Genomic DNA, 22,195 nt, shown 5'->3' on the forward strand with positions numbered 1-22,195 from the left:
GGCTTTCGGGGATTGGTAATGTTAAAACATATTAGGGATCTATCCACATGATATTGGTGGAGCTTCAAACTAGGAGGACTGGAGATATTAAACCTCTTGTCCACCGGCCTCCCACCACTTAGCTCAAGTACCTCCCCTATCGTTAAAGGAAATGGTACTAGTCCTGATTTGCTATGACCTTGAGGTACTTGAGAGCATACCCAACAATCTGTTTGATTTAACACACTACCCACTAAGGAGTGATAGTCACTCAAGGGATGCCGGTCCATGTGGATATTAAAACTGGATTGGCATTTCTTGATGCATCCATCCTCAACTACATTGTCACAGAGCCTACAGATACAGTTTTCTTCAGCTAACAATCCAAAAAAAAAAATGTTTACAAATAACATGGCTGTTAGATTGTTTCCGGTACTCGCCTTTGTTCGGTGCTTGTGTTGCTATTGGAAATTTACACCTCCGTCTTAGTCATTGGAACCTTTCTGGTGTCAAAACTTCTTTCTCGACCTCACTGGTACTCTCACCGAAACAGACTGCTCTGGTCAACATCAGGGTCAACATGAAAACACGGATCACAGTCTCTTGAGGCGAGTCCATGTTCTCTAGTCTTTGTCGTTCTTCCTGTTCTGTCGTCATCTCAAAGGTGCTGTCTCTCAGTCTTCCAACCGAACATTCCGGTGATGCAATATTCCTTCCAAACCAGCGATCTCTCTGTAAGGAGCAAAAATCTTGCATTACCATTTGTCTAACTGATGTGTGACATACCATCTTTAAAACATGAAAACATGAGAAAGAAGAGAGAAAACAAAAAAAAAAAAAAGAGAGAGAGAACAATTCATATATATATATATCACATAAATCAACAGAGAACAACAACAGGAAAAAAAAAATTTCAAACATTTTAAAACATTGTCAGATCATCAGGCTGTCATATCTACATGTCCAATGGTTTCCTTGCGCAGTCCCTCCCACCAGCACCTCCATACTCCACCCTCTGTATCTGGCCAGAATACATTGATGCGGATAGGTCATGCTGGGGTTTGGTAGACTTCTGCAAAGACCAAGTAGATATGCAATGTTTGAGTCCTATCAATAATCGTCAGAGATGGGGAGAGAGAGAGAAAAAAAAACATTTTTCACAAATACATTTACAACGTTTCACCTTGTCATTCCTGTGTCTTCAGTGAATGACCTCCCAATTTATTAACCGTTACCTCAGGCTTACCATCAGTCCTAATGATCACCTTTCCTGACTACATATCATGGGTGTGGCTCAAAATTCTTCCTAAAAGATCCCTGATTATAATTGTGTGTGTTATAATTTTGCTCATTTCTTGGTCTAGGGGGTCTGACTTTATGTGGGTTATTACAGTTGCTGGCATAATGCCCTTCTCTTCTACAATGATAACAAATCCTTGGCTTTCTCCATGTGCTAGGGGCCTGGGGTTCCGGTCGACTTGATGCCTCCTCTAGTGCTTGGATGCTCAGTACCATCAACCGCTCTCCCTGTGCTTCCCTGGTTCTTTGGATATTTTGGTCATGCTCGATAGCGGACTCTCTTAATGCAGCCACCGAGATACCTCTCCAATGAGGTATAGAGGTTTGTACCCTAATTTTTAGTGTGTCTTTTAAGCTGTCCATTAATACAGACACAGCTACCTCTCTGTGGTGTACGTTAGTTTCAATGTCATCTATACCAGTGTACCTAGCCATATCCTGCAGAGCCCGGTGAAAATACTCTGATGCGGATTCACCTTCTTTTTGTTTTATTGTAAAGATTTTATTCCACTTTACTACTGTAGGAAAATATACTCCTAACTGTAGATTGATTCTTTTTACATTATCTTGGTTATACTTGTCTGTTAGTGGTACTTCCTCATCTAGCTTACAATCAGCGATAAATTTCAATGAATCAACATCAGGGGGTAAACATGCCCTCAAAACTGTCCTCCAATCTTTGTTATTTGGCTCTGCAGTGTTTCCTAGCACTCTAATGTATTTTTGACAAGCAACTAAGTCTTTCCTGGGATCAGGAAATTCAGACAGAATTGTTCTTAATTCTGTTCGGGAAAAGGGGCAGTACATGGCGATGTTCCTGACAGGAGTGACTCCTGAAGAGTCAGTTTTCCCATTTGGTACTGCAATTACCCTGACAGGATTAAGTCCAGTAACGTCATTCTGAATTGATTCCACGATATGAGGTACATTTGTTTGTGTGTGATGTATAATACCATACGTACCTGTGGACACGACCTCACCTGACCCTCCGTTAGGGGGTTTGATTACAGTCTTTACCGATTTGGTCGCGTCCACCTGGATGTCTTGTGTGATGGCTGCTGGAAAAGGCTCCGACATTGTGCTGGGCTCACTTTCTTGTTGGTGTTCCTGAGGAAAGTTTAACAAGGGGTGCGACTTGCATGGGTTAATAGTTGTCCATTTAACACTTTCATTTTTATAAACCTTATTACGTTTGTTACATTCATTCTTAATATAGTTACTAAGTGCACTTTTATCGCACCCCATTGTGCCTTTCTCCGCAACCATAATCCTCTCCATTGCCATGTCTCTCCTCTCAGGATGAAAGTTAGGTATGTAAGTTACATTTCTTTGCATGTCACTTTCCTGTAGCCATATCTGTAAACAATCATTATGTTTAACTCGTTGTTTCCAGGATTTTATGAGACAGATCCTTCGCCTTAAATTATGCAATACCTCTAAGTCAAAACTACCTATCCCGGGAAATGGTGCCTTATCCCCCGCAGTCATTCGTGTCCATTCATCACAAAAGGTCTCAGTGTGGGGACCATACCTCCTCCACATTACTAACCGAGCAGACCCTCGGGGTCTGCAAGCCTCTGCAGTCTGAACCCTGACTGCTGAACGTCCCTGTGTTGTGCACTTGGCTTCCATTGTGGACCTTTTTTAACACAGAAAAACTTCCTAAAATGCACCAAACACAGAAGTCTACGGTGGAAATCCTTAAAGCTCTTCCACTGAACTCCTTCTGCTCCGAGTACAACGAATCCGCCCCTTTTAGCAGACACGTGTAACCGTTACAGGCCCTATCTCTAGAGATTTTCCTGAGAGACCAGTGAAAATTCCCTTCTTTACACAAATCACGCTTGCATGTGCTCCCTACAACACGTATGAGGGCAAGATTTACGCATGGATATACTACCTCATATCACGTTGCGTTATTGGTCACACATACAACCGTGCGGTCCAATCGTACCACTTATAGACACTTGTTGCCCATAAATGGTAGGATCATTGGAGTCTCCCTACTGTGCTCCAAAACAGCCAGAGCGTAATACAACGAAAACTTTATCACACTCTGTTGCACGTTTTCACTCAGACCGTGCTCATCACGTTCCACCAAAGATCACCCAGATCACTCAGTTCACAAAGCGGGATTCAATACACTCATACCGTTTTCAACCCACTATCATTCTTATAGTTTTCTGATCAGAAAAATCATTTCCCGTAGTCTGATAGCTGTCCCCAGAGGCATTACAGTAAAGTAAGGTATTTAAACTAAGTTTTGGAAAAACTGAAATCAATTTGTGCTATTATCACGTGGCTATGCTATACCGCCCCCACTAAAACAATGCTATTGTGCGATTTGAGTTTCGGTGGGCGTACCCAGATGCTCCGTTGCGTAATATACGCTGCGTGCGTCGGCCTTTGTGTTGCGTTCGCGAGTCTCAGCCTTTTGTTAGAGACACGTGTACGCTGGCCATACAAAAATACAATTAGCACGTTTATCAATGTAGATGATCTTTAACTGTAATCATCTACCAAGCACCACACAGGTCTTTCCTTGTATCTCAGGCGAAGCTGTGCGTGTGTTTTACAAAATTACCCCTTAATGTATCGTTTTTACTCTTTAACTACCAATAGCAACAAATCTTTCTCAGCACGTTTATCAATTATACAATGGCAAACAGGAGAGTGATATGAATATACACGAAAAAGGAATGCAGATATATGCGTGTGTATACAAAACAGAAATAAACAGTTTTAAAAGACACTAGTGTGTTGTTCTTACCTCCGGTTCCCGGATTCCTTCAGCACCCTTCACTAAGCGAAGCAGACGCTTATCCCGTCAGCACTGCGAAGAATATGATCTCCCGCCCTTTGCTGATGGATAATGTCTGCTGAAATTACCTAGCAGAGATATGTGAAGGACTGGACGAGCAGCCAATTGATAAAGCTAAATATTTATCTTTATTTAAAACCCTTTAAGAGGCCTAAGAACACTGTACGTTATTGACGTATGGAGTACCGTAAGGGTACGCACGTTGCGTAGCAATCGCTTAGCCGAGGTCGAGACGCTCAAGCGTCACGTTCGCTCACGGCCAAGAGATCACAGGCAGGCACACTATTGGCTGCCGACTAACGTAATGATTTGCTATAGCGATGCGAACGCTCTAGACCACGAGGAGATCACCAGCGGCGCAGACGCTCACAATGTTAAACCTTTGTAACTATACCATAAAACAGTGTAATATGCAGTAAACCTTGGTGCAGAGATTGAGTGTAGATGCAACACCGTGTAACCTTATTAACTTAAAAGCTGTTCGAGCGTCACCGACGCTCTGGGAATACTTAACACTATAAGAAATACACAAATACCGTGCTTAGGGTCTAACGCCTAATATGAATGTTATACTTGAAAAAGAATAATACAATTACAAGTCATACACTACAATATAACATAGACTAACTAACCAGGTAACTACACAGTAAATACAATACAATACTATTACGTTTAAGAGAATACGAGAGAAAGAGAAGAGAGAGAGAGAGAGAGAGATATGGCCCATAATAACAAGAAAGACAATATGATTGCGGTGAAAACTTACGCACAAGGGGAACGATCGCATGCGCCTCTGGACATCCAGCTCCCGATTATCAGCAATGAGAACCGTTGAAGAGTGAGAGCTGGATGTGATCGGCTTGTCTATTTATGCCCCACACACAATACAATTCAATGGTCCCTACAATCTCATAGTTCATTGGACACAGGAATTCCTCCTCGCATTATAACAAAAGGTCATAGGTTGATTCATACAGGTGGGCTGTGACGATTTCCAACTGCTCAGGTGGGTGGGAAACTGGGTTTCCCGCCGCATGAATAAGTAAGTGCAAATAATAGTAAATGGACATAAACTTCTTATGTCCATAACTATTCGCACGAGCGATTAATCCGCTTCAAACCAACACCGGAATATTGCTAATTAAATACTCTTCCGATGGATACTAAACATCACTGTATGACCCCTGTTGGAGCCTTCGTACAATACAAAGAGGGATCTCCCTGTCCAGGAACATGCTACATTAACTAAACTTTCAGAATCTATCAAAGGGACCATGATCTACAAAATACATTATATAGTGAAAATATGTAACGATTGAGTCGCACGCTACGATCACATAAACGCTACCGTAAATGCGCACATCGTGCGCCTGCGGGTGCACGCGACAGCGAGTATGCGCACGCACGGGAGAGTGTACGCATGCGCAGCACGGACCTGTATGAGGTGCAAATATGGTAGTGTGCATAGAGATATTTTTCTGACTTTGACACAGGTCAATCGCCTTATCCCCTATGCAGGTCCTCACCACCGGGTACTATGGAGCCTAATTAAAATGGATTTTTGTATAATCCGACTTGTGCTCCCTGCCCTGGAGGATATAGTGGGGTCCCCTGCTCTGGCACAGTCTCCACGCCAACGCCGCGGTCCATCTCCTAAGACCGCGACCGGAACGCGATTTCGGCGGGTACCACCTGGGGGACTCTCTTACCTCCCCCCAAAGAAGCAGCCACACGATCCTGGAGAGCGCCAGTGGCGGTGTGCCTGGGAACTGGAGCGCCTCCGCCGCAAGTACTAGGGAACTCAGCCAGCGGGAGAATGCTGCGCTGCTGGGGAGGTGTTGGAGCCGTAGCACAGCAAGTCACTAGGACATAAAAGTGCTGCAGCCCTTGAAGATTCTTCTAACAAAGTTCTTTTCAGGGCTGCCTAGCGCAGCCGCCCCTGTTAAGTGACCTGCTCTACAGGCACCAATTTACAAACTGAGCTCCAGTGCCCGAAGGCGGGGTTAGAGAGGAGGCCCTGCAATGCAGCCTGGGAACAGCCAAAGCTTTAGCCTGTTGGTGCCTCTGGATCAAGAGCTAACTCTACACCACAATGTTTCCCTGTGGAACACAGTGTACTCCGCTGCAGAAATATAAGTAGAAAAGAATGAATGCCGCTTAGTAACTATAATGAAAATGAACAGTTGGGTTAAATCAATAGAACAAATATGGCACTCCCCACATATCAAAGGGTGTCAGCTCAAACCTAAATATATAAATAGTGGTGAACTATATATGCATGACAATAGTGTAAAAAGGAATAGTGCGCTTAATAGAACCAAATTAATATACCAACAACACAACCCACCCTCTACGCTCCACAAATATATGCCATCTCTCCAGGCAACTGGTTACTTCCCCCCCCATTCCTGCCTCCAAGATTTTGGTTGTGGTGCTTCCTATCTCTGGAATTCTCTGCCTCTCTACAAAACTTTCAACGGGCTCTCAAGACCCACTTCATCATCAAAACCAGCCATTTCTCATACTAAACCGTGTTACATGCTTACTTCTACCCTAGCTGTGTCACTCCTTTCTGTCTTCCCCTCCCCCTCATGTACTTTTCCCTCTCTTAAAACTATTTTCTACTCCCTTCATCAGCACCTAACCCTCGGTTTCTGCCCTCCTAATGATTATTTTAGTGTCCTGTCCCCTGATACAACAATGTTTGTACACCCTGTACTTGTCCAACATTGTCTACGACTGTAAGTCGTAATTTTCTTGACCAATTGTTTATGTATTTTGTTATGCGCAGTGGAACCTTTGTGGCAACATTTAAATAAACAATAATAACTGTATTAATAATATGGGTGAATTCAATTCAAGGCAATTTTCTTACCCAGCCGAATCAGAGCAGCACCTGCCGTACTTTATGGCAGCAAGATCTTACAGAAAAGTGTTTGCTGCCCCATAGCGTAGCAAGCACATTTGTGTGAATCGGCTCCCAAAAGCTTTAAAACACGATTTATTTTATCAAATTTGTTAATCTGTCTAAGCATAAGGTCTGGGTAAATGCGGCAAACGCATTTCGTCTAGATAGTAGTCGTTATCCCTTAAATGGGTCCTCCTCCCTCCAGTTCTCACAGGCTACTCTTGCGCACCATCTATACCAGTGGTTCCCAAACTCAGTCTTCAAGGACTCTCAACAGTTCCTGTTTTCCAGGTCACCTGGCAGGTGCATTCATTACTCACTGACACATTTTAAATGATACAAAGGTGGAGCTAATTATTTCACTCTTGATTCTGAGAGGAGACCTGGAAAACGCTAACTGTTGGGGGTCCTTGAGGACCAAGTTTGGAAACCTCTGATCTCCACTTGACACCTCCTTTTTGGGCTCTCTGTCCCCGTACTCTACTTTTTCATTGCTTTTACACATTTGGCAGTAGCTTTAACGTGTTAGTTGTGCTAACGCAAATGGGTACAGGTTTCAGCCCTCACTTAATATTTCCCTTGCTTCTGTAGCTATATAGTGTATGGAGAACTGTGTTTGCTATAATGTACTGGTTACTGTACTATTTTACCACTTGTGGTACTCTATAAATAAAGTATAATAGTAATAATCCACAGAACTCAACTATCCGCAGTGCCTGAGCAGATACTGTGCTCTCACCTAGGTACACTCCAAATGGTATTTCATTTAAATTTAGGTAATATTCATCCCAAAATATTGTAATAATTTTTCAATCTGGCCAGCTACATAAAAGTTCTCTCTCCTTGCCAGACCCTACACGGACTCAGATACCTGTGCTACCAGGTAACACAGATTTTATACACAAACTATACTTTCAACATGGATCGATGGCACTCATTCAGAGATGATCACTCGCTTGCTGCTTTTAGCAGAATTGCAAACGCTAGGCCGCCGCCCTCTGGGAGTGTATCTTAGCAGAGCAGAATTGCTAACAAAAGGTTAGCAGTTCTGCTATTAAATAGCTGAAAAGCGTCGCTCGGCCCTGTGTAAAAATAAGAATTTACTTACCGATAATTCTATTTCTCGTAGTCCGTAGTGGATGCTGGGGACTCCGTCAGGACCATGGGGAATAGCGGCTCCGCAGGAGACAGGGCACAAAAGTAAAAGCTTTAGGATCAGGTGGTGTGCACTGGCTCCTCCCCCTATGACCCTCCTCCAAGCCTCAGTTAGGATACTGTGCCCGGACGAGCGTACACAATAAGGAAGGATTTTGAATCCCGGGTAAGACTCATACCAGCCACACCAATCACACTGTACAACCTGTGATCTGAACCCAGTTAACAGCATGATAACAGCGGAGCCTCTGAAAAGATGGCTCACAACAATAATAACCCGATTTTTGTAACAATAACTATGTACAAGTATTGCAGACAATCCGCACTTGGGATGGGCGCCCAGCATCCACTACGGACTACGAGAAATAGAATTATCGGTAAGTAAATTCTTATTTTCTCTGACGTCCTAAGTGGATGCTGGGGACTCCGTCAGGACCATGGGGATTATACCAAAGCTCCCAAACGGGCGGGAGAGTGCGGATGACTCTGCAGCACCGAATGAGAGAACTCCAGGTCCTCCTCAGCCAGGGTATCAAATTTGTAGAATTTTTCAACGTGTTTGCCCCTGACCAAGTAGCAGCTCGGCAAAGTTGTAAAGCCGAGACCCCTCGGGCAGCCGCCCAAGATGAGCCCACCTTCCTTGTGGAATGGGCATTTACATATTTTGGCTGTGGCAGGCCTGCCACAGAATGTGCAAGCTGAATTGTACTACACATCCAACTAGCAATCGTCTGCTTAGAAGCAAGAGCACCCAGTTTGTTGGGTGCATACAGGATAACAGCAAGTCAGTTTTCCTGACTCCAGCCGTCCTGGAAACCTATATTTTCAGGGCCCTGACAACATCTAGCAACTTGGAGTCCTCCAAGTCCCTAGTAGCCGCAGGTACCACAATAAGCTGGTTCAGGTGAAACGCTGACACCACCTTAGGGAGAAACTGGGGACGAGTCCGCAGCTCTGCCCTGTCCGAATGGACAATCAGATATGGGCTTTTGTGAGACAAAGCCGACAATTCTGACACTCGCCTGGCCAAGGCCAGGGCCAACAGCATGGTCACTTTCCATGTGAGATATTTCAAATCCACAGATTTGAGCGGTTTAAACCAATGTGATTTGAGGAATCCCAGAACTACGTTGAGATCCCACAGTGCCACTGGAGGCACAAAAGGGGGTTGTATATGCAGTACTCCCTTGACAAACTTCTGGACTTCAGGAACTGAAGCCAATTCTTTTTGGAAGAAAATCGACAGGGCCGAAATTTGAACCTTAATGGACCCCAATTTGAGGCCCATAGACACTCCTGTTTGTAGAAAATGCAGGAATCGACCGAGTTGAAATTCCTCCGTGGGGGCCTTCCTGGCCTCACACCATGCAACATATCTTCGCCACATGTGGTGATAATGTTGTGCGGTCACCTCCTTCCTGGCTTTGACCAGGGTAGGAATGACCTCTTCCGGAAATGCCTTTTTCCCTTAGGATCCGGCGTTCCACCGCCATGCCGTCAAACGCAGCCGCGGTAAGTCTTGGAAACAGACATGGTACTTGCTGAAGCAAGTCCCTTCTTAGCGGCAGAGGCCATGAGTCCTCTGTGAGCATTTCTTGAAGTTCCGGGTACCAAGTCCTTCTTGGCCAATCCGGAGCCACGAGTATAGTTCTTACTCCTCTACGTCTTATAATTCTCAGTACCTTGGGTATGAGAAGCAGAGGAGGGAACACATACACCGACTGGTACACCCACGGTGTTACCAGAACGTCCACAGCTATTGCCTGAGGGTCTCTTGACCTGGCGCAATACCTGTCCAGTTTTTTGTTCAGGCGGGACGCCATCATGTCCACCTTTGGTCTTTCCCAACGGTTCACAATCATGTGGAAGACTTCCCGATGAAGTCCCCACTTTCCCGGGTGGAGGTCGTGCCTGCTGAGGAAGTTTGCTTCCCAGTTGTCCACTCCCGGAATGAACACTGCTGACAGTGCTATCACATGATTTTCCGCCCAGCGAAGAATCCTTGCAGTTTCTGCCATTGCCCTCCTGCTTCTTGTGCCGCCCTGTCTGTTTACGTGGGTGACTGCCGTGATGTTGTCCCACTGGATCAATACCGGCTGACCTTGAAGCAGAGGTCTTGCTAAGCTTAGAGCATTGTAAATTGTCCTTAGCTCCAGTATATTTATGTGGAGAGAAGTCTCCAGACTTGATCACACTCCCTGGAAATTTTTTCCCTGTGTGACTGCTCCCCAGCCTCTCAGGCTGGCATCCGTGGTTACCAGGACCCAGTCCTGAATGCCGAATCTGCGGCCCTTTAGTAGATGAGCACTCTGCAGCCACCGCAGAAGAAACACCCTTGTCCTTGGAGACAGGGTTATCCGCTGATGCATCTGAAGATGCGATCCGGACCATTTTTCCAGCAGATCCCACTGAAAAGTTCTTGCGTGAAATCTGCCGAATGGAATCGCTTCGTAAGAAGCCACCATTTTTCCCAGGACCCTTGTGCAATGATGCACTGACACTTTTCCTGGTTTTAGGAGGTTCCTGACTAGCTCGGATAACTCCCTGGCTTTCTTCTCCGGGAGAAACACCCTTTTCTGGACTGTGTCCAGAATCATCCCTAGGAACAGTAGACGTGTCGTCGGAAACAGCTGCGATTTTGGAATATTTAGAATCCACCCGTGCTGTCGTAGAACTACTTGAGATAGTGCTACTCCGACCTCCAACTGTTCTCTGGACCTTGCCCTTATCAGGCGATCGTCCATTTTCTTTGAAGAAGAATCATCATTTCGGCCATTACCTTGGTAAAGACCCGGGGTGCCGTGGACAATCCAAACGGCAGCGTCTGAAACTGATAGTGACAGTTCTGTACCACGAACCTGAGGTACCCTTGGTGAGAAGGGCAAATTGGGACATGGAGGTAAGCATCCCTGATGTCCAGGGACACCATATAGTCCCCTTCTTCCTGGTTCGCTATCACTGCTCTGAGTGACTCCATCTTGATTTGAACCATTGTATGTAAGTGTTCAAATATTTCAGATTTAGAATATGACTGGCCTTTTGCCCGCTTGTCCTTATGGGGACGAAAGGACTGAGGCTGAAAAGACGATGTCTTTTTCTGCTGAGATGTGACTTGGGGTAAAAAAGGTGGATTTTCCAGCTGTTGCCGTGGCCACCAGGTCCGATGGACCGACCCCAAATAACTCCTCCCCTTTATACGGCAATACTTCCATGTGCCGTTTGGAATCTGCATCACCTGACCACTGTCGTGTCCATAAACATCTTCTGGCAGATATGGACATCGCACTTACTCTTGATGCCAGAGTGCAAATATCCCTCTGTGCATCTCGCATATATAGAAATGCATCCTTTAAATGCTCTATAGTCAATAAAATACTGTCCCTGTCAAGGGTATCAATATTTTCAGTCAGGGAATCCGACCAAGCCACCCCAGCGCTGCCCATCCAGGCTGAGGTGATCGCTGTTCGCAGTATAACACCAGTATGTGTGTATATACTGTTTAGGATATTTTCCAGCCTCCTATCAGTTGGCTCTTTGAGGGCGGCCGTATCTGGAGACGGTAACGCCACTTGTTTTGATAAGCGTGTGAGCGCCTTATCCACCCTAAGGGATGTTTCCCAACGCGCCATAACTTCTGGCGGGAAAGGGTATACCGCCAATAATTTTCTATCGGGGAAAACCCACGCATCATCACACACTTCATTTAATTTATCTGATTCAGGAAAAACTACAGGTAGTTTTTTCACGCCCCACATAATACCCTTTTTTGTGGTACTTGTAGTATCAGAAATATGTAACACCTCCTTCATTGCCCTTAACATGTAACGTGTGGCCCTAAAGGAAAATACGTTTGTTTCTTCACCGTCGACACTGGAGTCAGTGTCCCTGTCTGTGTCGACCGACTGAGGTAAATGGGCGTTTTAAAGCCCCTGACGGTGTTTTAGACGCCTGGACAGGTACTAATTTGTTTGCCGGCCGTCTCATGTCGTCAACCGACCTTGCAGCGTGTTGACATTATCACGTAATTCCCTAAATACGCCATCCATTCCGGTGTCGACTCCCTAGAGAGTGACATCACCATTACAGGCAATTGCTCCGCCTCCTCACCAACATCGTCCTCATACATGTCGACACACACGTACCGACACCCAGCACACACACAGGGAATGCTCTGATAGAGGACAGGACCCCACTAGCCCTTTGGGGAGACAGAGGGAGAGTTTGCCAGCACACACCAAAACGCTATAATTATACAGGGACAACCTTTATATAAGTGTTTTCCCCTTATAGCATCTTAATATATAATCATATCGCCAAATAAGTGCCCCCCCTCTCTGTTTTAACCCTGTTTCTGTAGTGCAGTGCAGGGGAGAGCCTGGGAGCCTTCCCACCAGCAGTTCTGTGAGGGAAAATGGCGCTGTGTGCTGAGGAGAATAGGCCCCGCCCCCTTTTCGGCGGGCTTCTTCTCCCGTTTTTCTGACAACCTGGCAGGGGTTAAATACATCCATATAGCCCCAGAGGCTATATGTGATGTATTTTTAGCCAGTATAGGTATTTTCATTGCTGCCCAGGGCGCCCCCCCCAGCGCCCTGCACCTTCAGTGACCGTTGGTGTGAAGTGTGCTGAGAGCAATGGCGCACAGCTGCAGTGCTGTGCGCTACCTCATGAAGACTGAGAAGTCTTCAGCCGCCGATTTCTGGATCTCTTCTCTCTTCAGCATCTGCAAGGGGGTCGGCGGCGCGGCTCCGGTGACCCATCCAGGCTGTACCTGTGATCGTCCCTCTGGAGCTAGTGTCCAGTAGCCTAAGAAGCCAATCCATCCTGCACGCAGGTGAGTTCACTTCTTCTCCCCTAAGTCCCTCGTTGCAGTGAGCCTGTTGCCAGCAGGACTCACTGAAAATAAAAAACCTAATAAAACTTTTACTCTAAGCAGCTCTTTAGGAGAGCCACCTAGATTGCACCCTTCTCGGCCGGGCACAAAAACCTAACTGAGGCTTGGAGGAGGGTCATAGGGGGAGGAGCCAGTGCACACCACCTGATCCTAAAGCTTTTACTTTTGTGCCCTGTCTCCTGCGGAGCCGCTATTCCCCATGGTCCTGACGGAGTCCCCAGCATCCACTTAGGACGTCAGAGAAATAACATATTTTTGTGTGAAAGTACTTAGCGCGTGCGCCCTGCGGCCCATACGCATGCGCAGAACTGCCAGTTTTTAGCCTGATCGCAATTCTGCTAAAAAACGTCAGCAAGCGATCAACTCGGAATGACCCCCGATGTCTGCTGACTCAGACTTACAGAGACAGATCCTCCCCTAAGCATATCAATTAATGGGCAACTGGGAAATGGGGTACAAGAGAAAATGTGACCAAAAATGTTAATTATAAACAGTGGGCTTTTATCCATAGCACACACATCCATCTATCTATCGATCAGATATCAGACGTCAGCTACTGGATTCTAGGTACTGTATGTGGTCTTAAAGGTATTGTTATTGTAGTTTATTTGTAAAACTTCACAGCAGGAGACAGTAGGGGGAAAAAAAAAAGGAGTTATGGTAAGAACTTACCTTTGTTAAATCTCTTTCTGTAAGGTACACTGGATTCCACAGGGAATAACATCGGGGTGTAGTTGGATCTTAATCCGAGGCACCAACAGGCTAAAGCTTTGACTGTTCCCAGGATGCCTTGCACCGCCTTCTCTATATCCCCACCTCCAGGCACTGGAGCTCAGTAATGTTAACAAGTCCAATGCAGTAGCAGGTAAAATAGACGATAATAGCAGCCACAGCGAACCACATTCTCACGACAGGAGAAGGTACCAGCGGCTAATGCCATACAAACCCAAAGAAGCCAAGTGCGTCAGGGTTGGTGCCCTGTCCAGTGTACCTCGCAGAAAGAGATTTAACAAAGGTACGTTCTTAACATAAATGTCCTTTTCTGCAGCGGGGTACACTGGTATTCCACAGGGAATAACATCGGAGATGTCCTAAAGCAGCTCCTCATGGGAGAGGACGTACTGTAGTGGGCACAAGAACACGGCGTCCAAAGGAAGCATCCTGGGAGGCGGAAGTATCAAAGGCATAGAACAGAGGTTCTCAAACTTGGTCCTCGTGGGCCCACACAGTGCATGTTTTGCAGGTCTCCTCACAGAATTGCAAGTGAAATAATTAGCTCCACCTGTGGACCTTTTAAAATGTGTCAGTGAGTAATTAATACACCTGTGCACCTGCTGGGTTACCTGCAAAACATGCACTGTGTGGGCCCACGAGGACCAAGTTTGAGAACCTCTGGCATAGAACCTAATGAACATGTTCACTGAGGACCAGGTAGCCGCCTTGCACAACTGTTCGAGGGACGAACCACAGTGGGCTGCCCAAGAAGGTCCAACAGACCGACTAGAATGGGCCTTGATAATAGCAGGAGCTGGAAGTCCAGCCTGTACATAAGCTTGTGCAATCACCATTCTAATCCATCTGGCCAAGGTTTGCTTATTAGCAGGCCAGCCACGTTTGTGAAAACCAAAAAGGTCAAAGAGAATCAGATCTCCTAAGAGGCGGTTCTCTTCACGTAGATACGGAGAGTCCGTACCACATCCAAAGACCGTTCTTTGGAGGACAAATCAGGAGAGATAAAGGCCGGGACCACAAGCTCTTGGAAAGATGACACCACCTTAGGTAGATAACCAGGGCGAGTTCTAAGAACTGCATGGTAACAGTGAAAAATCAGGAAGGGAGACCTACAGGATAAGGCACCCAGGTCTGAAACCCACCCAGCAGAGGCAATAGCCAGCAAAATAAGGCCTTAAGCGTAAGCCAAAGGTCCATAGACTCAAGAGGTTCAAACGGAGACTCTTGTCGGGCGTCCAGAACAACCGACAAATTCCAAGGTGCTGCAGGAGGAACATAGGGAGGTTTAATCCGTAAAACACCCTGAGTGAAGGTATGAACGTCAAGCAGAGTCGCAATATTTCTCAGAAACCACACCGACAAGGATGAAACATGAACCTTGAGGGAGGCCAGACGAAGGACCAAGTCCAGGCCCTGTTGTAGAAAGGCCAAAAGTTTGGCCGTACTAAACTTGTAAGAGTCATAATCGTTAGATGCACTCCAAGCAAAGTAAGAGTTCCAGACCCTATGGTAAATCCGAGCAGAAGCCGGTTTCCGGGCATTCAACATGGTTTGAATGACCGCCTCAGAAAATCCTATGGCCCTCAAGATTGAAGCTTCAAGAGCCACGCCGTCAAAGCCAACCGGGCTAAATTCTGATATAAACAGGGGCCCTGAACGAGGAAGTAGAAGGGGACGCTCTATCGAGAGACCCTGAAGGTCCGAGAACCAATGCAGTCTGGGCCACGCGGGAGCGATCAGAAGCAGGATTCCTCCTTCTTGCTTGAACTTCCTTATTACTCTGGGCAGGAGTTACACCGGAGGAAACACGTATGGCAGCTGAAAGTTCCATGGAATTGCCAGTGCGTCCACGAACGCTGCTGGAGGATCCCTTGTCCGTGCTCCGAAGACCGGAACCTTGTGATTGTGCCGAGATGCCATCAGGTCGACATCTGGAATGTAGGCTCCACTCTCCGGCGTGTATGTCCTGACGACTGAGAAAGTCCACTTCCCAGTTTAGGACCTCCGGAATGAATACTGCCGATATGGTCTGGCAGATGCCGTTCCGCCCACTGAAGAATCCATGATATTTCCCTCATTGTCATGCGGCTTCGAGTGCCGCCCTGACGATTGATGTATGCCACCGTGGTGGCGTTGTCTGACTGTACTTGAACAGGTCTGTTCTGTATTAAATGCTGGGCCAAGTTCAGTGAATTGATCACCACCCGCAATTCCAGAATGTTTATCAGGAGGAGAGACTCCTCCTTAGTCCACCGACCATGAAGGGAGTGTTGCTCCAACACCGCGCCCTAACCTCTCAGACTGGCATCCGTCATCAGAAGGATCCAGTTGGAGATCCAGAAGGGATGACCCCTGCTCAATAGTTGGTCCTGAAGCCACCAGCTCAGTGACAGACGGACCTCCGGAGACAAGGAGATCATGTGAGACCTGATCCGGTGAGGCAGGTCGTCCCACTTGGCAAGAATCCGCTTCTGCAGAGGGCGGGAATGGAATTGAGTGTACTGCACCATGTCGAAAGCAGACACCACGAGACCTAGCACTTGCATTGCCGAATGTATCGACACTTGCGGACGAGATAGGAAGCAACGAATCCTGTCCTGAAGCTTGAGGACTTTCTCCTGAGACAAGAGCAACCGCTGGTTGTGAGTGTCCAACAATGCCCCTAGGTGCACCATGCTCTGAGCAGGGACCAGGGAAGATTTCTTCCCATGGGCTTGCAGAAACTGGATAGTCAGATCCAGATGGCGTAGGAGAATTTCTGGGGAATTTGCCAGGGTCAACAAGTCGTCCAGATACGGTAGGATCCTGACCCCTTGACGGCGGAGTACAGCCGTCATTACCGCCATGACCTTCGTGAAGACTTGCGGGGCCGTGGTCAAACCAAAAGGTAAAGCCCAAAATTGATAATTGAGGTTGCCTACAGCAAACCTCAGGTACTGCTGATTTTGCAATAGGAATATGCAGGTAAGCATCCTGTATGTCCAACGAGACGATATAGGGGGTCATTCAGAGTTGTTCGCTCGTTGCCGATTTTCGCTATACTGCGATTAGTCGCTTACTGCGCATGCGCAAGGTTCGCATAGCGCATGCGCTTAGTTATTTTACACAAAAGTTAGGTATTTTACTCACGGCGTAACAAAGTTTTTTCATTGTTCTGCTGATCGTGAGTGATTGACAGAAAGTGGGTGTTTCTGGGCGGAAACTGACCGTTTTCTGTGAGTGTGCGGAAAAACGCGGGAGTGGCTGGAGAAACGGAGGAGTGTCTGGCTGAACGCAGGGCGTGTTTGTGACGTCAAACCAGAAACGAAACTGACTGAACTGATCGCAATGTAGGAGTAAGTCTCGAGCTACTCAGAAACTGGTAAAAATTTTCTAATCGCAATTCTGCTAATCTTTCGTTCGCAATTCTGCTAAGCTAAGATACACTCCCAGAGGGCGGCGGCTTAGCGTGTGCAATGCTGCTAAAAGCAGCTAGCAAGCGAACAACTCGAAATGAGGGCCATAATCCCCAGGCTCCAAGGCCAGAACAATAGAGCGAAGAGTTTCCATACAAAACTTTGAGACTCTCACAGATTTGTTCAAGGACTTGAGGTTGAGAATGGGCCGAGAGGACCCATTCGGTTTCGGGACTAGGAACAGCGGTGAACAGTACCCCTTGCCTCTCTGAGCCAAAGGCACCTGTACTACCACTCCTGTGTCCAGGAGGGACTGTACCACTGAACGAAGAGTTTTTGCCTTCACCTGATCCGAAGGGACATCTGTCAGGCAAAATCAATGAGGGGGGCGATTCTTGAAGGATATTGCGTAACCGCGAGTTACGACTTCCCGTACCCAGGCGTCGGAAGTGGTTTTCAACCATTCCTGGATAAACCCTAGAAGTCGGCCTCCCACCCTGGGATCCCCCAGAGGGAGGCCCGCCCCGTCATGCAGCAGGCTTGTCAGTTTTGGAAGTTGGCTGACGGGCAGCCCAGGCACGCTTAGGTTTGGGCTTAGTGGTTTTGGAAGTGCGAGTCTGTTTCGGATACGCCTGACCTTTTGCCTCTTAACCTTCGGCACCGAAGGAGCAGTACTAGGTAGACACGCTGTTTTAGCAGAAGCTAAGTCAGCCACTATCTTGTTGAGGTCCTCTCCAAAAAGAAAGTCTCCCTTAAAAGGGAGCACCTCCAGGGTTTTCTTAGAGTCCAGATCAACAGACCAGGACATAACCATAGAATCCAGCGAGCCAAAATGGACGTAGTAGAAGCCTTGGCCGCCAGAATACTGGCATCAGAAGCCGCCTCCTTAATGTAACGAGAGACACTGTCTAGCATTATCAGAAAAGTTGGAAGGCAGCTCCGCTTCCACCTCCTGAGCCCACGCTCCAATAGCTTCTGCAGCCAAAGTAGCTGCAATAGTGGGCCGATGCACAGCTCCAGCTAGGGTGTAAATCGCCTTTAAGCAACCCTCCACATGCTTATCCGTCGGTTCATTCAGAGACGTGAAGGTAGTTACAGGCAGAGCTGAGGATACCACCAGCCGCGCCACTTGCGAATCCACTGGCAGGAGGTGTTTCCCAATTTTTAATTAGCTCCGCAGCGAGGGGATAGCAAGCCAGCATTTTCTTGTGAGGTGTGAATTTCTTTCCTGGATTTTCCCAGGATTCCGGACGTATGAGGTAAAACTTGTTTAACTATCTTCTGACGTTTAAATCTGTCCGGTTTCTTAGACGTAGCATCAGGCTCTGGGTCATCAGTAATTTGAAGAATTAGTCTGATATCCTCCAATAAATCAGGAACATCCACCTGTGAGACAGATTCCCCATCAGAAGTATCTGGATCAGTGTCTGTGGGGTCAGTATACACGCCATCCTCATCACACGAAGTGTCTGGGATGTGGGTGGATTGTGAGGAAGTAATGGCCCGCTTAGAGGACCTCTTGGTCTTAGGCGGGCGAGGGTTAGATTTCTGTTTAGTCAGTGAGTGGTTCAATTGCTGTAACTGAGTGGACAGGAGATCTGCCCATGGCGGATTAACCGCAGGGACAATGTGTGGCTGTACCGACACGTGAGGTCCCATATGGGGCATAAAGTCTAGTTACCAGCGTATTCAGTAAAAGAGAGAAAGTAGCCCAAGGTAGATCATTGTGGACCCGTTGCTACGGCCCTACTGGGGGGGGCAAAACACCCCCCCCCCCCCAGAACCAGAACCCTCCGCTGCTATGTATTCCTCAAATGTGTCTGTAGCGTCACCAACACGTGTTGTGGGATCAGCCGCAGACCCATCACCCTGAGACGCTGACATAATATGACAGAGTGAACCACGGGCAACACAGTACAATATCAGCAGAATAATACCTGACCAAGAATCCCCTGTGCAGTGAAAGCACGAACAGAGGATTCAAGAGGTATATGGTGACTGAAAATCACAGAGAAAAAATACACAGAGTATATCCTGTGAGACACCTATATTAACTAGTAACCCTGACGCACTTAGCCCCCTGCAGGGTACAGAATATAGGGATAGCAATCCGAGTGAGATACACGGAATGGAAGTCACGCAGCAGCTGTATATGCACACACACAGTCACATGTATAATGCAGAAATTATGACAATAAAACTGCACTGGACTAGCAATACTAAGTAACACTAAGTAAAGCTATACAGATTAACAGATATATCAATGCACAGTAAAACACTGGATGTATATCACAGGGAACTTGTACTACATTACCCTGGATAAATGCACTCTTTCTTAACTAGCACTGTGAACAGACATGTAGAATACTTAAGTGTCCTGTAAAATGCAGAGCGCTGACATGCAGGCGGCTTTACAGAGGATGATTTGCCCAGGCAGTCCCAGTATCAGATAAAACTTGGTATAGTTTGCTGCGCTGTGAATGAAAGTGCTGCTCAGGTTGTTTGTTGGTGCTTTCTGGATTTTTGGTTAAACCGAGCGCTTGTGTGTATTGCTAACTGGTGTTGTGTGAAGAAAACTTAAATAATGTAATAAGGAAAAATAATGTAAAAATAAAATAAAAATTAAAAATAAAAATAAAATAAAATTAAAAATTAAAACGAGGGAGGGGGAGGGAGGAGGGGTAAAGTGCAATGTTTACAGCTCCTTTCAGAGTGATTGGTTGGGAGCTTGGAGACACTCCGGTATTACGGACGCTGGCGGTGACGGAGTAAGTGTCCTTGTAGTTGCTTCTAGTCTTCTTGGAGAAGACTAGAAGCAACTACAAGGACACTTACTCCGTCACCGCCAGCGTCCGTAATACCGGAAGTAAGGACCCTAACTTCCGGTCGCGGCGGAAAAGACGGAGCAGCGGCAAAAGCGCGGCCAGCAGGAGGAGGAAGAAGAAAGGCAGTTACAGCTCACCAGGAGTGAGGCCAGCCCGCCCACCAACCTGATCTCTGCCACTACATACAGGAACCTCCAGCAACGCTCACATGCACTATTAGGGTAAGTCAGGGACAGTTACACCCTAAAAGACTTTGCCCTTTGATAAGTGTCTCCAAGCTCCCAACCAATCACTCTGAAAGGAGCTGTAAACATTGCACTTTACCCCTCCTCCCTCCCTCGTTTTAATTTTTAATTTTATTTTATTTTTAATTTTTATTTTATTTTTACATTATTTTTCCTTATTACATTATTTAAGTTTTCTTCACACAACACCAGTTAGCAATACACACAAGCGCTCAGTCCCAGTATCAGCTCAGCATGTGAAAATGGCACCCAAACGCTGACAGGAAGTGAGGGGGGAGAGAGAGATGCAGCTCCAGGGCGGGAACATTTACTCTAAATGGCGCCCTGGGGCTGGGGGAGGGGCTACAGGCCAAAGCCATATCCCCTTGCTGGACTTCACCACCGGGTACTGTGGGCCATATAACAAACGGTTTTTGCCAAAACCGACCTCTGCGCTTGCCCTGGTGGTCTAGTGGGCTCCCTGTACTGCCACAGTGTCACCAGCCGCGCCGGATCGCGATTTCCAGAGGGTCCCGCCTGGGGAACCCTCTTACCTCCTCTACGAGTGTGGCCAAGCGATCCTGGAGATTGCGGTGGTGTGTGTGTGCCTGTATGTTGAAACCAGAGCCAGGGCGCAGGAGTATACAGCGTTGCTGGGGGAGGTGATGGAGCTGCAGCAGGAGATGTCTGACATCTAACACTCACAGTGTCTCTGCTGCAGCCCTTGAAGTCTTCAATTTTCACTTAAAAAAGCTCTTCTGAGGGCTACTTGGAGCAGCCCTCTTGTTGTCTGCCTGCACTGCAGGCACCAACTACAAAACTGAGTTCCTGTGCACGGAGGCGGGGTTAGAGGAGGCGGCACTATGCATCCTGGGAACATTCAAAGCTTTTAGCCCGTTGTTGCCTCGGATCAAGATCCTACTCTACTCCCCAATGTTATTCCCAGTGTACCCCGTTGCAGAAACGTTGTTAATGCAATTAGAAGACTGGACCTGTGAAGCCTGAAATAACAACAACATGAAGATGGAGAGAAGAGACAGATGGTTTGAGGCTTCCAGAAAAAGGTATAGAAGGAGGTTTCTTGGGATAGGACTCTGAAACGACAGTGTGCAGAAGCTAGGATGCCTACCCTGCTATCTTGTGTGTCTGGCGAGGTGTCCGAGGATCAGCACCACATCACAGAGCTGCATACTTTGACAAGTCAGTTAAAAAGTTAGATTTGAACAGATTATGGATGGTTTTGAGCTGTTACAAAAATACTGCATTTCATAGGGCACAAACATCAGGAAGGGAGGGAAGTGGAGAGAATTGGATAAGCATTGGTTGTTGCAAGAGCAAGGTATGTAGAAAGTTTTATGGTGGAAAGAAGGAGTGATGGATGCTGTATAAGATGTCACCAGCTACGATGAGAAGGATCAGGTGTCAATGGTGTGGTATGATTTATGTGTGGGAGAGGGCAAATGGGATGCTAGAGAGACACACATTGGAGTCTGGAGAGAAGTGTGGTGAATGTAAGAGAAACACAGTACAGATGTGTCCTCATACATCTTGCCTCAATCCGCCACACAGTGGAAGATGCCTGGCGTGAGTGAGCTGATAAGTCAAATGCAACTCTGTTAGCGCTGGACGTCTTTTTGCCTAAAATGCATCATATTCGCATTGCATTTTAATCAGCAAAAAGCTGCTTGTGCATCCTAATAAGATACATTTTAATGGAAAGACGATTGGCGCTACAAAGTTACGCCACGGCATGGTGTCCCTAAAAGAGCTGTTTAACGTGAAGGGAGGCTAGATGTCAGTGGACACATCTGTGGGTGCAGTATGTGTCAACAGCAATGAAAGCCTAGCTCAAGTCCATCCAGCAGCTGAGAAGACATTGTAGTCCAGTAGAGCCCCAAAATAAACTTGCTGTGTGTACACAGGCATCTAGATCAACTAAAAGTAAGAGAACTATCAGTTCAAAAGT

This window comes from Pseudophryne corroboree, chromosome 9, assembly GCF_028390025.1.
Source record: "Pseudophryne corroboree isolate aPseCor3 chromosome 9, aPseCor3.hap2, whole genome shotgun sequence".
Lineage (NCBI taxonomy): Eukaryota > Metazoa > Chordata > Amphibia > Anura > Myobatrachidae > Pseudophryne > Pseudophryne corroboree.